Source organism: Thunnus thynnus, chromosome 9 (genome assembly GCF_963924715.1).
Source record: "Thunnus thynnus chromosome 9, fThuThy2.1, whole genome shotgun sequence".
In the NCBI taxonomy this organism is placed as follows: Eukaryota; Metazoa; Chordata; class Actinopteri; order Scombriformes; family Scombridae; genus Thunnus; species Thunnus thynnus.
In genome coordinates this window covers 5,783,776-5,795,990 of record NC_089525.1, presented here as the reverse complement: position 1 = coordinate 5,795,990, position 12,215 = coordinate 5,783,776, and the positions used below count along the sequence as shown (strand labels likewise).

General features: G+C 38.8%; 4 non-coding genes across 4 annotated transcripts; all 4 read left to right on the top strand.

Moving 5' to 3' along the window:
- Nucleotides 1-10: 10 nt before the first annotated feature.
- Nucleotides 11-92, top strand: trnal-aag (transfer RNA leucine (anticodon AAG)). The gene has a single exon. It is a non-coding gene; the product is annotated as a tRNA-Leu (tRNA).
- Nucleotides 93-507: 415 nt separating this feature from the next.
- Nucleotides 508-589, top strand: trnal-aag (transfer RNA leucine (anticodon AAG)). Its single transcript has one exon. It is a non-coding gene; the product is annotated as a tRNA-Leu (tRNA).
- A 398-nt stretch (nt 590-987) lies between these two features.
- trnal-aag (transfer RNA leucine (anticodon AAG)) lies at nt 988-1,069 on the top strand. The gene has a single exon. It is a non-coding gene; the product is annotated as a tRNA-Leu (tRNA).
- A 1,036-nt stretch (nt 1,070-2,105) lies between these two features.
- Nucleotides 2,106-2,187, top strand: trnal-aag (transfer RNA leucine (anticodon AAG)). The gene has a single exon. It is a non-coding gene; the product is annotated as a tRNA-Leu (tRNA).
- Nucleotides 2,188-12,215: the final 10,028 nt, after the last annotated feature.

Here is a 12,215-nt window from a genome sequence, read left to right as displayed (position 1 = left end):
ACAAAGTACAGGTAGTGTGGCCGAGCGGTCTAAGGCGCTGGATTAAGGCTCCAGTCTCTCAGGAGGCGTGGGTTCAAATCCCACCACTGCCATATTTCTTCATACTGCCTAGCTATTGCTGCACTATTATGACAGAGAGTCACTGCCAAGTCCATGGCAAGAGCCAAGGGCCTGGTACTTGAGTCACCTAGTAATCTGTAAATAAAATAATGGTTTCATAGTGCTCCTCATGGAAGGAAAGCACTCAAATTGTTGTGACAAGTTGAGCTTTCAGATAAACTTTGCACTTTGGTGAATTTTAACCCAGTTGTTTTATTATGGACCACAAATTGTGGGCACAAGCCTAATAGGTGGTGTTCAAGAGTAGAGTGGTGCAGCGGAAGTGTTCTGGCTCCAATACCCATGGGATGATGGATTGAAACCATCCTCTGTTAGGTGTAAGATTTTCTACTCAGCTCAGCTCTTTGCTGTAAAAGTCTTTCGTCAATATGAAACAGTCAAAGCACAGGTAGTGTGGCCGAGCGGTCTAAGGCGCTGGATTAAGGCTCCAGTCTCTCAGGAGGCGTGGGTTCAAATCCCACCACTGCCATATTTTCTCATACTGTCTGACCATTATGGCAAGAAATGCAGAAGTGTTGGCAGCCAGAGGGTCACTCCCAAATCCATAGCAAGGGCCAAGGGCCTGGTACTTGAGTCACTTAGCAATGTGTGAATTGAAGAATGGTTTAATTGTGCTCATCATGGAAGGAAAGCTCTCAAATTCTTGTGACAAGTTGAGACTTCAGATAAACTTTGCACTTTGGTGAATTTTATCCGTTCTTTTATTATGAACCACAAGTTGTGGGCACAAGCCTAATAGGTGGTGTTCAAGAGTAGAGTGTTGCAGCAGAAGCGTTCTGGCCCCAATACACATGGGTGTAGGATTTTCTACCCTGCTCAGCTCTTTGCTGTAAATGTCTTTCATCAATATGAAACAGTCAAAGTACAGGTAGTGTGGCCGAGCGGTCTAAGGTGCTGGATTAAGGCTCCAGTCTCTCAGGAGGCGTGGGTTCAAATCCCACCACTGCCATATTTCTTCATACTGTCTGGCTGTTACTGCACTATTATGCCAGAGGGTCACTGCCAAATCCATGGCAAGAGCCAAGGGCCTGGTACTTGAGTCACCTAGTAATCTGTGAATAAAAGAATGGTTTCATTGTGCTCCTCATGGAAGGAAAGCACTCAAATTGTTGTGACAAGCTGAGCCTTCACATAAACTTTGCACTTTTGTGAATTTTGTCCCAGTTGTTTTATCTAAGAAGAATGGTTGCAATCTGGGCCTGCTTTGCATATTCATTTCACTTTGCATCATTGTCCTTGCAGATAATTTTTTCATTTTGTAAAGCCCAAATTATGGGTGCAAGCCCCTGGTCAGGTCTTCAAGAGCAGAGTGGCGCAGTAGAAATGTGCTGGGCCCATAACCCAAAGGTTGATGGATTGACAGAATCCTCCGCAAAAGTGATTTCGACACAATGAAGCTCAATGTGTGGCGAAAGTGCAGGTGCTGTGACTCAGTGGCCTAAGGTGCTCGGTTAAGATTCCAATCACTCAGGTGTCATGGGTTCAAATCCCACCCCTGCCATTTGCTACTAATAATTTGGTGGGTAGGAAAGCCGGATATGCACAGGAGACAAAACAGAGACAACTGTGAAATGTTGGTGTGGTGACTGAGTGATCACAAGGACACAAGTGAAGTTCACTCAACACATACACAGTAATCAAAGTAGTCTCCAGGATGTGACTATGCCAGGCCAAAAAATAGTGCAGCACATATAGTACACACCTTAGTAAAACCACATGAATAATGTAAAGCATTAGTTTTACTAATAGTTAACTGTGGGCACAATGTAAACTTTTCCACCCAGCAAGGCTCCATAAATCTCTCTCTCTCTCTCTCTCTCTCTAACCCAATTATAGTGTTTGGTCATTAGTTTGTCATACCCTCTGTTGATTGGTTTTTAGTTTGCCAATTTTATAATTTGCAATACTTTCTTGATTATGGTCTGCTGTTTTTTATTTGTCAAGACTTGAGATGTGACCATAGGAGTGAAGACATGTGGTCAAAAGGTAGTGTGGCCGAGTGGTCTAAGGCACTGGAATAAGGCTCCAGTCTCTCTAGAGGCATGGGTTCAATTCCCACTACTGCCATTTGACACCATTTAGATAATAACAAACATGGTGCAGACCAGAGAGTGTGTTGTGTGGACAGAATGTATGGAGACCAGGTAAATTGAGCTCTGGGGTGGTTTCCATACAAAGTATACTACATTTCTCTTATGCTGAATCCAAATGTATGGACTTCAGTGTACTTGCAGACTCGCAGACTTAACTGGCATGTTCCCCATCATCCACAGCAATATGGAAATGAACACAGAATAACAGCTTAATAATAATGTGGATTTGTTTATTATATTATTTATTATATGCTGCTGTAGATGCCATTTCAAGATCCCAAGCAAGTTTATCATACCCTCTGTTGACTGCTTTAAGTTTTCAGAAAACAAAAAGAGTTGCTTTGCAAGAGCTGTGACCATAGCAGTGAGGAAGAGTGATCAAAAGGTGGTTGGCTGAGTGATCTCAGGCCCGGGATTAAGGCTCCAGTCTCTCTGAAGCTGTGGGCTCAAATCCCCCCACTGCCATTTAACACAATTTAGGTAAAGTGTGCTTGTCCCTTAACCAAGAATTCAATGTCTTGAAATCATTTTCTGCTATGTGAATGAAGCACACAATTTTACAATAATCTGGTCAGGAGAAAAATAGATGGACAGACCAACCCACCAGTTGTCATTACCATCCATGTCCTCTACAACTAGTAGGGGCAGTCCTTAGAAGAGGCAAATATTCCCTATACAAAAGCATGCAGAGGTTAAAGAGAAAAAAAACAAAAAAACTATGATGAATAACAATTACACTGGTGATGAAAAGAGGCCACCACTCATATTGACTGTGCTGTCATTAGTTTATGGTACTAACAAGGTACCACAATTAACCTGACCTTGTTTCATACTGCTGCTTAAACTACACTAAATGGTCAAAGTAACACTACAGGCTGTGACTGGCATCACAAGAGAACAATCAGTGTATGTTTATGTGAGTAAGAGAGGAGACAGACAGAAGGTGTGAAGCATTGTATACATATATCAAAGTGTGAATACATTATATCTGTGAGCACAAAAAGGCAAAAAAACAATGTGCAAAAGCGTGCTTTTGAGCTGGAAAGAGTTGTGATTATTCATGTTTGTGTGTTCATGTATGCTTGTCTGTGTGTGCATGTGCACTGTGTGTTTCCGAGTCAACATTTTCTGTACCTTTCAGCGAGTGTGTGGGTGTTAAGTGTTGTTTATCTCTGATATATCCTCCTGTCTCTCCAGCCTGTTCCAGTTAAAACAGCTGCAGGTAGGATGATACATTATGCTACTGCAATCCTTCATTGTTTCCTTTCTTCCCTTCTGTCTCTCCCTTTGTGTTTTGTAAAAGTTAATACTGTAAATCTGAGCAAGGTAAAGCAAGTCTCCATTCTATTTTCTACCCTGTATGCCCTAACAGTTTAGTTCAGTCCACTTCAGTTCATTCAAACTAAATACACAACTCAAAATTCCACTCAGCATCACTTTCATTTTGGTTAGAACCATAAACACAACCCAGTGAGTCAAACTAAGGTACAGAGAGAGTATGGGATTCTATTTGTGTCTCAATTCAGAGTGCACAATGGGACATTTTGAGCACAGAAAAATATTTTTTGCACGCACAAGGTTAAATTTCGTGGAGAAGTTATTGTCATACAAAGAGCAAAAACTATCCAGTTCTCAATAAATGTATTTTTTTTGTGTGTTTGTTGTTATCCATATAAGTGCACAATAATAACCTTTCTCACTCAGTTTTACTCATTTGCCCTTTTTATTGGCTGTTTTGTCTCATATGGCTATTAGGATTATCAGTCACTAAAGAAGTAGAGAAGTGAGAGAATCGTGGGGCTGTAGCTGTGCTTTGAGCTAAATCCTAACAGCATGGTAAAATGCTCACAATGACAATGCTAACATGATAATACAAAGCAGGTATAATGTTTACCATGTTCACCAATCTAATTTAGCATATACTGTATGCATGCTAACATTTTCTAATTGGCACTGAGCACAAAGTACGGCTGAGGCTGATGGAATGTCATTGGAATGGAATGTCATTAGTTTTGCAGGTATTTGGTCATGAAGCAAAATTTTGGACACATGATATTTTTCAGCCATGGTCTTTCAATTGGTCGGTCTACCAACTAATGGATAGATTACTGTGAAATTTTGTACAGATATCCATGGTCCCCAGAAGATGAAGGCTAATGACTTTTGTTATTCCTTTTCTTTACGCTATCATGAGACTGACAGTTTGGGTTTTTAGTGCAATTTCTTAACTTTTGAAAGGATTGCCCTGTAATTTGGTACAGATATTAATGGTCCCCAGAGGATGGATCCTAATGACTTTTTCCTTTGGGCCATCATCACATCAGGTATTAAATTTTTCCAATAATTTGGTTTATCTACAAACAGTGTTGTTTTATGTTTTAAGTTAGTTTAGTTTTAGTTTTTAGATTCAGTTTACCTGATGATGGGCAGGATAAAAAATTGTGGGATCACCAAAGTTATTACAATTCATTCTGTAGGAAACAAGAATGTGGCAAATTCATAGCAATCCATCAAATAGCTGTCAATTTATTTCACACCAAAAATGTCAACTTGCTGGTGGTGCTAGATAAAACGTCAGAGAAGTCATAAGGATGTATCCTCTGTAGACCAAAATTATTACATTGAGTACATCTAGTATTTGTTTAGAGATTTCAGTCTAGACCAATGTGGTGGACTGACTGACATTACCATCCCTAGAGCCCCACTTCTAGCATGACTAAAAGTACATACAGTATAGTATGTACAGTATTTCAAAGGGCCATTACTGTAAGCCTGTCAGTTCGTCTGTCAGTTTGACTGTAAGGTCTACAAAGAATAAATCCATCTTGAGGGAAAAACAGAATCCTTCCTCACTTTTTAATCTCTGATCACAGCCTCCACAGTAGTTTTGACCTCTTTACCACAACCAAAACACTGACATGGACTTGCAGCAAAGCAAATACATGCACTGCATACTGTGTCCTCCACTTACCAACATGTAATGACTAATGGGAGCCATAGTAACAGATACAGAAGGGGTGGTTTCAAACAGTGTGAGAACCAAGAACATACCAATTGAGTTTTTTGATGATGCTGTCTGTTGACTCTGACAGCTTGTTGCTGATGTAACTCTGATGCAACCCTGACAGCAACAGAGGCAACCGACCACAATGTTTTAGCCAATTATTATATAGTTCTTATTTCATTACTTTTTTCCTTTTGTCTAATAAAGCCATTTTATAATTTCTCTCATCAGCCTCAGCTGCGGTTAACGTGCTCAGTATTTAACCCGCCAACATAAAGCTGATAGGGCCTGATGTTGAATGAACGGCTTCATTAGAGCCAATGATGAAGACTTAAGCTGTGGTGTCACAAGTCATCAGCTTCATGTTATTGCAGATAAACACTGAAAGGGTACATCTCTATGTAATTTTCTGTTCACTAAATAATTAGCAGCATGCTGCCACTGTGGAAACCTGGTAATCTAACAAATGCCTATAAATGTTATAGATGTGTAGATATCAAAAGCCTTGCCATTCAAAACTGAGTTCTATGGTGGTCTTGTTGACCTGGCAATGATTTTTCCAGCATAAATGCAAAAGTTTCTAAATAATGTGTGTGCCTAGAAGCATTTTTTTTTTACATTAGCATATAATAGTGAAGTGAATCACAAAACCAGGATATAAGAAATGGGGCCATGGTCCAAATGATTGATACCATCTCTTATATATCATTTGTACTGATAGTGATTCCAAACACTGTAAGTCCTACACCTGAGTTATGTTTTGTTATGAGTTATGGAGGAAAAAAATTGAAAGTTGGAAAAAGAAAGGAAAGATGTACTTTGTGCAAAAGTTTTATGGCAGCTCATAAAAGTTATGTGGGATCTCACAAAGGTTTCGCGAGATCTCAGAACAGTTAAGGTTTTTCATTTAGGTCAATGTACTTCGGGGTCAGTTCAGCACCATGGAAGCAACCACAATAATGGAGTGCACACACCTGTGGAAGAGGTTCATTGAATTTTATTTTGAGATTGGCCTCAAACATAAAGACACGAATCAGTGCTTGGCAGTAGGCACAGCTTTTACATAAGTGAGAGACATCTGAAGAGAATACTTAGTGCAAGGGGACACTCTCATTGCAAAGTGTACTCTGACCTGGTGGTCCTGGTTGAATTCACTAGCAACCAAATGCAGTATTCTGGACAGCTTCATGGGTACTGGTGGATGTATGCTAAATGCAGAGGACATGGACTACTTGTGAGGAAAGAGGATACGTGCTTGGTGTTGAAGGAGCCGGATCTCAGAGGAGTGTCATTAAGGCAAGCAAGACATCTCAGATGATGGAGCTACTTCTCAAAAGAGCCGAACTTCATCTGGCACCTGGACTCATATAACAAACTGAAGCCAAATGGCATTTGTGTCGATGGCAGTATTGGTGGTTTTTCAAGGAAAATAATTTGGCTTAGCCAACACAACAAGCAGTGACCCAAAGTTGACTGGAGGATATTACACAGAAGCCGTACAGTGTTTAGGGGGCTGCCCTAGAGTATTGAGAGGCGATCTAGGAACTGAAAATGGCTATGTTAGAGGCTTTCAGCGTTTCCTCCTCCCCACTCACCCAAATGGCACCCTTGATAGTTACTTGGAGGGAGATATTGAATATTGGTGGGGTTTTCTTTGCAGCCAGTGCATAGAGTTCTGGTTATTCTTGTTTGCAGACCTCAGAGGCAACGTGTTCTTTGATGGTGGGTTTCTGGACAAAAGTCTCCTTGTGTGTGTGTGTGTGTGTCCTGTTGAGGTTTTATGAACCAGTAAGATAACTCAAATACTACTTTGTCAACATCGCTCCTTACTTTTGTGAACATGTGATGGCATGTGTTTTAGAACTGGGCCACAAAAATTGTCTCTGTGGAAATTAATAGGACTTCTACTACTTCTAGAACTGAGTAGTACAAACATCAAGTGACATGTAACTGACAGAAAAGCACAGCGAAAATATCTGTGCATGAACAATCTGTGTTGCCAAGCACTGTAATGTTAGAGAGGAGTAGAAAATAACAGCAGAAGTACTTGATCTTTTTGTGAACAATTTGGAAATATTTTTATTAATAATGATTCTGTATTGTTATCTAGTGTGAAATAAAATTTGCTTAATGAGTTTGGTTTGTTAATAAATTAAGGACAATTGATAACTTAAAAATATTTTTAAAAAAGCACATTATGTATATGTCACCTCATGGCAAAATACATAAACATTCTATTTCTGAGAAATGAACCGTGATGGCATCAGATTTGAGCATATTAGGGCTTATAGTTAGAAGCTGGTCTTTTCAGGCCATATTAGACACTGGCCACATCAGCTTGTAGACTTTGTAAAAAGGATCTCACATAAGTATCTTCATCATTAACTTTCAAACAGTGTTTTCCTTGAATAATCAAAAAGGTATGACTCTTCAACACCTTAACATCAACAATTAATTCCACCAGTGATGGACAAGTCTGTAATCTTTCTTAATAGCAACAAAAACACAATATTAATCCCAGCCTTGAAGCTGGGTTAGGGTCAAACTGATGGAAATAAAAGCTGCAGTCACTTTTAGTGCATATTAAAAAATAAGACCATCCTCATGAAACTATGGTGATGTACTATTGCACCAACAGAAAATAGACTTGCAGACTGCTCACCACATTGTTCAGTGCATCAGATGACAATGACAGAACAAACAACAAAACCAGAAAAACAAGAACATATAATAAAATATAATAAACCATACAATAATGATGCCTGTTACTATTAGGCCTGATAAGGACTGCTCTCAAGTTCAAAGGATGTCAATTTCAAAGTAGTTGCTGGACAGGATGTTGTCAAAATCAATGTGAAATGCAGGCCTTCTGTTGAGCCCAGTTTCAGCCTTAAAGTACACCATAACTTTGTCAACACATATGACAAAAGAACCAGAGCAGAAACTCAGGATTTTTTCAGCTTTGGGTCAGCATTTTTCACATAATGTTGGGGATGGTTAAAGGTTGCCAGTTCTCTCTGAGACAGCACCGCCTTTGTTGCTTCAAACAATTGCAACACTCATTTGCCTGTGGCCTTCTTTGACTCAACATACTTTCCTTGTCTGACAGTTTCAGCTGTACAAGTGCCATGGGTGTGGAGAAGCAATCAACTATATATTTTGGCTCTTGGAGAATGGCTTTATGAGCCATAGTTTTGATTGCAGGCTCCATGTTTTTCTTTGGAGGTAGGGTATGTGAACCCATTCTTGTAAAAAAGGTCAAGCAAGTCCTTTCATCATTGTGCCCCGGAGAGCCTTCTCAACGGCTGATCTTTCTCTGAGAAACGATGTTATCAGAATGTCTACATCAACTCAGTAAATTCCATGGATGCAGGCTAAAATGAAAGCCTTTGATAGCCTCACAGGCATGACACCATGGTCTAGTAATCCCTTCACCCAGATCCGTCCAACTGTTTGCTATTCAGCCTTACAGAACTCTGGCCTCAGCCTTGGAGCTAGCTCTGTTTCCCACTCACACTATCAAAGCATTGCTCCCAGAATGCAGTGTAAACCTCCCTTGACACTCCAGCATCATCATGATCATCATCATCTTCTTACCTGTGCAATTTGTGCTGCTTCCTCATGTATGGACTGCACATGTAGGGTAGGCCGGCCATTAGCTGAAGACAATGGGATTTGTGAATCCTGCATACGTGCTCCATTCAGCTTGGCACTCTGGAGGATTAATTAAGTATACGTTAGTGAGTATATATTTGAAAAATGGAAAAAACAAAAACCTCAAGTTTCAGAGGCAGAAAAGTTTAATAAAGTCACAAATCAGTGTTCATAAAAACTGTTGCACAATCCCAGGAATCAAGTCAAAAGGACTGTTGTCTTCCATTACTACCCTGCAGTTGTGCATGACTTTGCTATACCACTAAACAATAGAAATGGAAGTTCAGGAAAAATATTTTGATATAGAAATTTGCTATAAAAAGGGGAGAATCTTGAAGTTGTGGAAGCCATCATATCTGGCTTAAGAGAGTAAAATGATATCTTACAGTGGAATTCCACATGTTTTCATCCACTCTTGTTTGATTTTTTGCAATTTAAAAGGTTCTAATGCAGCATAAGCAATGAAATGTTAATCCATTATTGCTGCAGTAAATGAAGCTCTAAATAAACAAGGGGTGAACTAAGATTACAACAAGTACAGTAAGTCTTTCACAGCACTGTAGGTTATTTCATTTGTGTGCACATAGAATAATGGGGGAACAGAACAGTGCATATGCCATAAACATATATGACATGGTTCATTTTTTTCAAAGTAGGAATGCACAGTTGACTTTTTGAATTCAAAGAATCAAATTTACTATTCAAATCTAACCAAAAACTATGTACTTTATTGAACTTAAGTAGCAGTACATTTCTCTATTTTGTCAGTTTTTATTGGTTTTAATACCTGTATTAGTATTTCTACCTCCTTACCCAAAAAAGTTCCTGATCTTATCACATTACCTGTGTGACATCTTCATTGTTAACATAATTCCATGTTATCACAACTGTCTCATCACCATCTGCCCCTCCAAGGTCATCTTCCTCGTCTACTTATGGAACATCTTCCAAACTTTAATGACAGATGTGCTCAGGTTCTGTTTGTGGGGAGTCATTAGGAACTGCACTGGTCAGATCAATTATTTAAAAGCAGGAGTCAGGGAAATCATTAGAAAGCTGGAGAAGATTCCAAACTTTATCACCATCATGATCACTTACGTTTTCCTCCTGTCCCTGGCCAATGTGAGTTTTTTTAATGTCTGTTGGGGTTGAATGAGAGCGATGGGATCTTCCTGGACCTTGTGCTGTAAAAGCCTCAGATACTGCTCTTTGTTTTTTGGATCTTGGTTGCATCTGGAAATGCACACTCTGCAACAAATAAAAAAAAAAAATAAAAACACATTTTCAATGTTGTCAGCAGTAATTTCAAATAATGGCAGGGAGAAATACATGTTTCACATTTAATATTAAATGATGCGCAAAAAAAATACATATGGCTCAAAGAAGCTCACTAAAGCCTATTAAGAATAAAGGACAACTTGTGCAATATTTTTTAGATTTTCTTACAAAGTCTCTATGATACATTGCAGCAAACATATATATACAGTATATATGTGATATTTTTCATAAATAAAATGTTTCTTACTGGTGAGAAAAAAGGTGTGTACTACACTCAGCCAATGCGTTAATGAATACAAACCAGTAGGCCTTGTACAAATATAGTAAAAAAATAAAATAAAATAAAATAAACATTAAAAATAAATGTATTAAGTTGCAACAAAAAAAAAAGTAACAAAAAATGTATTTGACCACACATGTCAACAGCAAAAGTTCTGGAACCTTAAAACTAACTGTGCATCTTACCCTTACATCTTTTAAACGTCCTGGAAAAATGGAATTGAATTATGAAATACATGTGCATTAGCTTTTCATTACTACCTTGGTTTAATCTTCAAGCACCATCTCTTTCCATCTGTCCCTGTCATTACCATTACTATATTTATTAAATATTTTTCCTACTGCCACAAACCTGTTTGCTAATGTCATTGTCAGACGAATGTCTACGCTCCACTAGATCTGTAATCAAATCATCGGCATCAGTGTTTAGTCAACTGTAAATCTGCAGTGATGCTGACAGATAAATCTTCACTATATTCATCCACTTTTGATGAGGATTGATCTGTTGAAGGTTCTCTTTTTGTGCAGATGTAAAATCTAAGCAGCTTCAGTTTGGTTTGTTCATAAAGTCATAAGTCATAAAATCACAGACTTCAAAGGTAAAGTCTTCAGCTCGCCCTTTTGTTGAGTGCCCCTCTGGGAAAAATAGCTCCTTTCCTATTTCTAAAATCTGAGCAGTTGTCGTTTTTTTTTTTCCCACCAGTGCATGTCTTTTTCCTCCGCCATTTTTGGTCCTCACTTGATGGTATTCATTACTGCTAAAATCCAAGCCATCCAGTTTCAATTTTTCCTGGAATTCTTTTCTCCTGCATTATTTATCTGTCTTGCCATACCTTCACCTTGCTTTTAGCACACACCTGATGTATCACACAGCACTCTTTTTGTCTTTCATCTCATTTTCCGTGTCCCTATTTTATCCCTTGCAATTAATTTGTTGACAGAAGGAGAGGACAGCTACTCGGTCACCATATGAAGTGATATATTTTGCCATTTGCTCATCCGTCATGATGGTTAGCCCTGCCTTGTCAACCTGCAAACAAAATATTAGAAATACTTAAAATGCTTACTTTAAACATGAATGATAAATCCACAGACACACACACACACACACACAAACAAAGATCCAAAGCCAGGAATGTCCTTATTTAAAATATCTCCAGTGTTTCTGTGGTAACCACCCCCTGGACATAACAGGTGTTAATTACTCAGCTAATGGTGTGACCATACAAAATACAGTTACATTCAGATTGTACATAGAGACGCCAGATAGAAAGGTGGCTTACCTCAAACAAAGTCCATTATATCTATTTGTATTCTGCAGAAATCTGTTTTGTTTTCTTTTTAATTAATTAGGTGTAGTTTCCGGTCTAGTAATAAATGATCAGCCTTACAAGTCGCAGCACATTTATTTATTCTGCTGCAGAAAGATGTTCATGCTGACAGTTCAGCAAAAGACAGTGCTCTGTCAGTGATCTGTCAGTTGATCCAATTCCCTGCAAAGCTGTTTTGGTGTAGTTTTGGTCTTGTTTAGGACTAGACAATGTTAGGTCATGCTCACTGCTCACATTTAAGTATGATCACTGGCAAGAGTTGCTTTGCTAAATTCTATTTTGCGCAAAGCTTGTTCATTTAGCCATCACTAGGATGAGCAAAATCAAAGCCTTCCTCTTTTAACCACCGGTACCTCAAAATTTGCCACACTGTATATTGTTTTCTCTTTAGTATTTGTGGTCACTAATAAATCACAGGCAAGGTGGTCACAAAAGTACAATTTCATGATAGAGGTA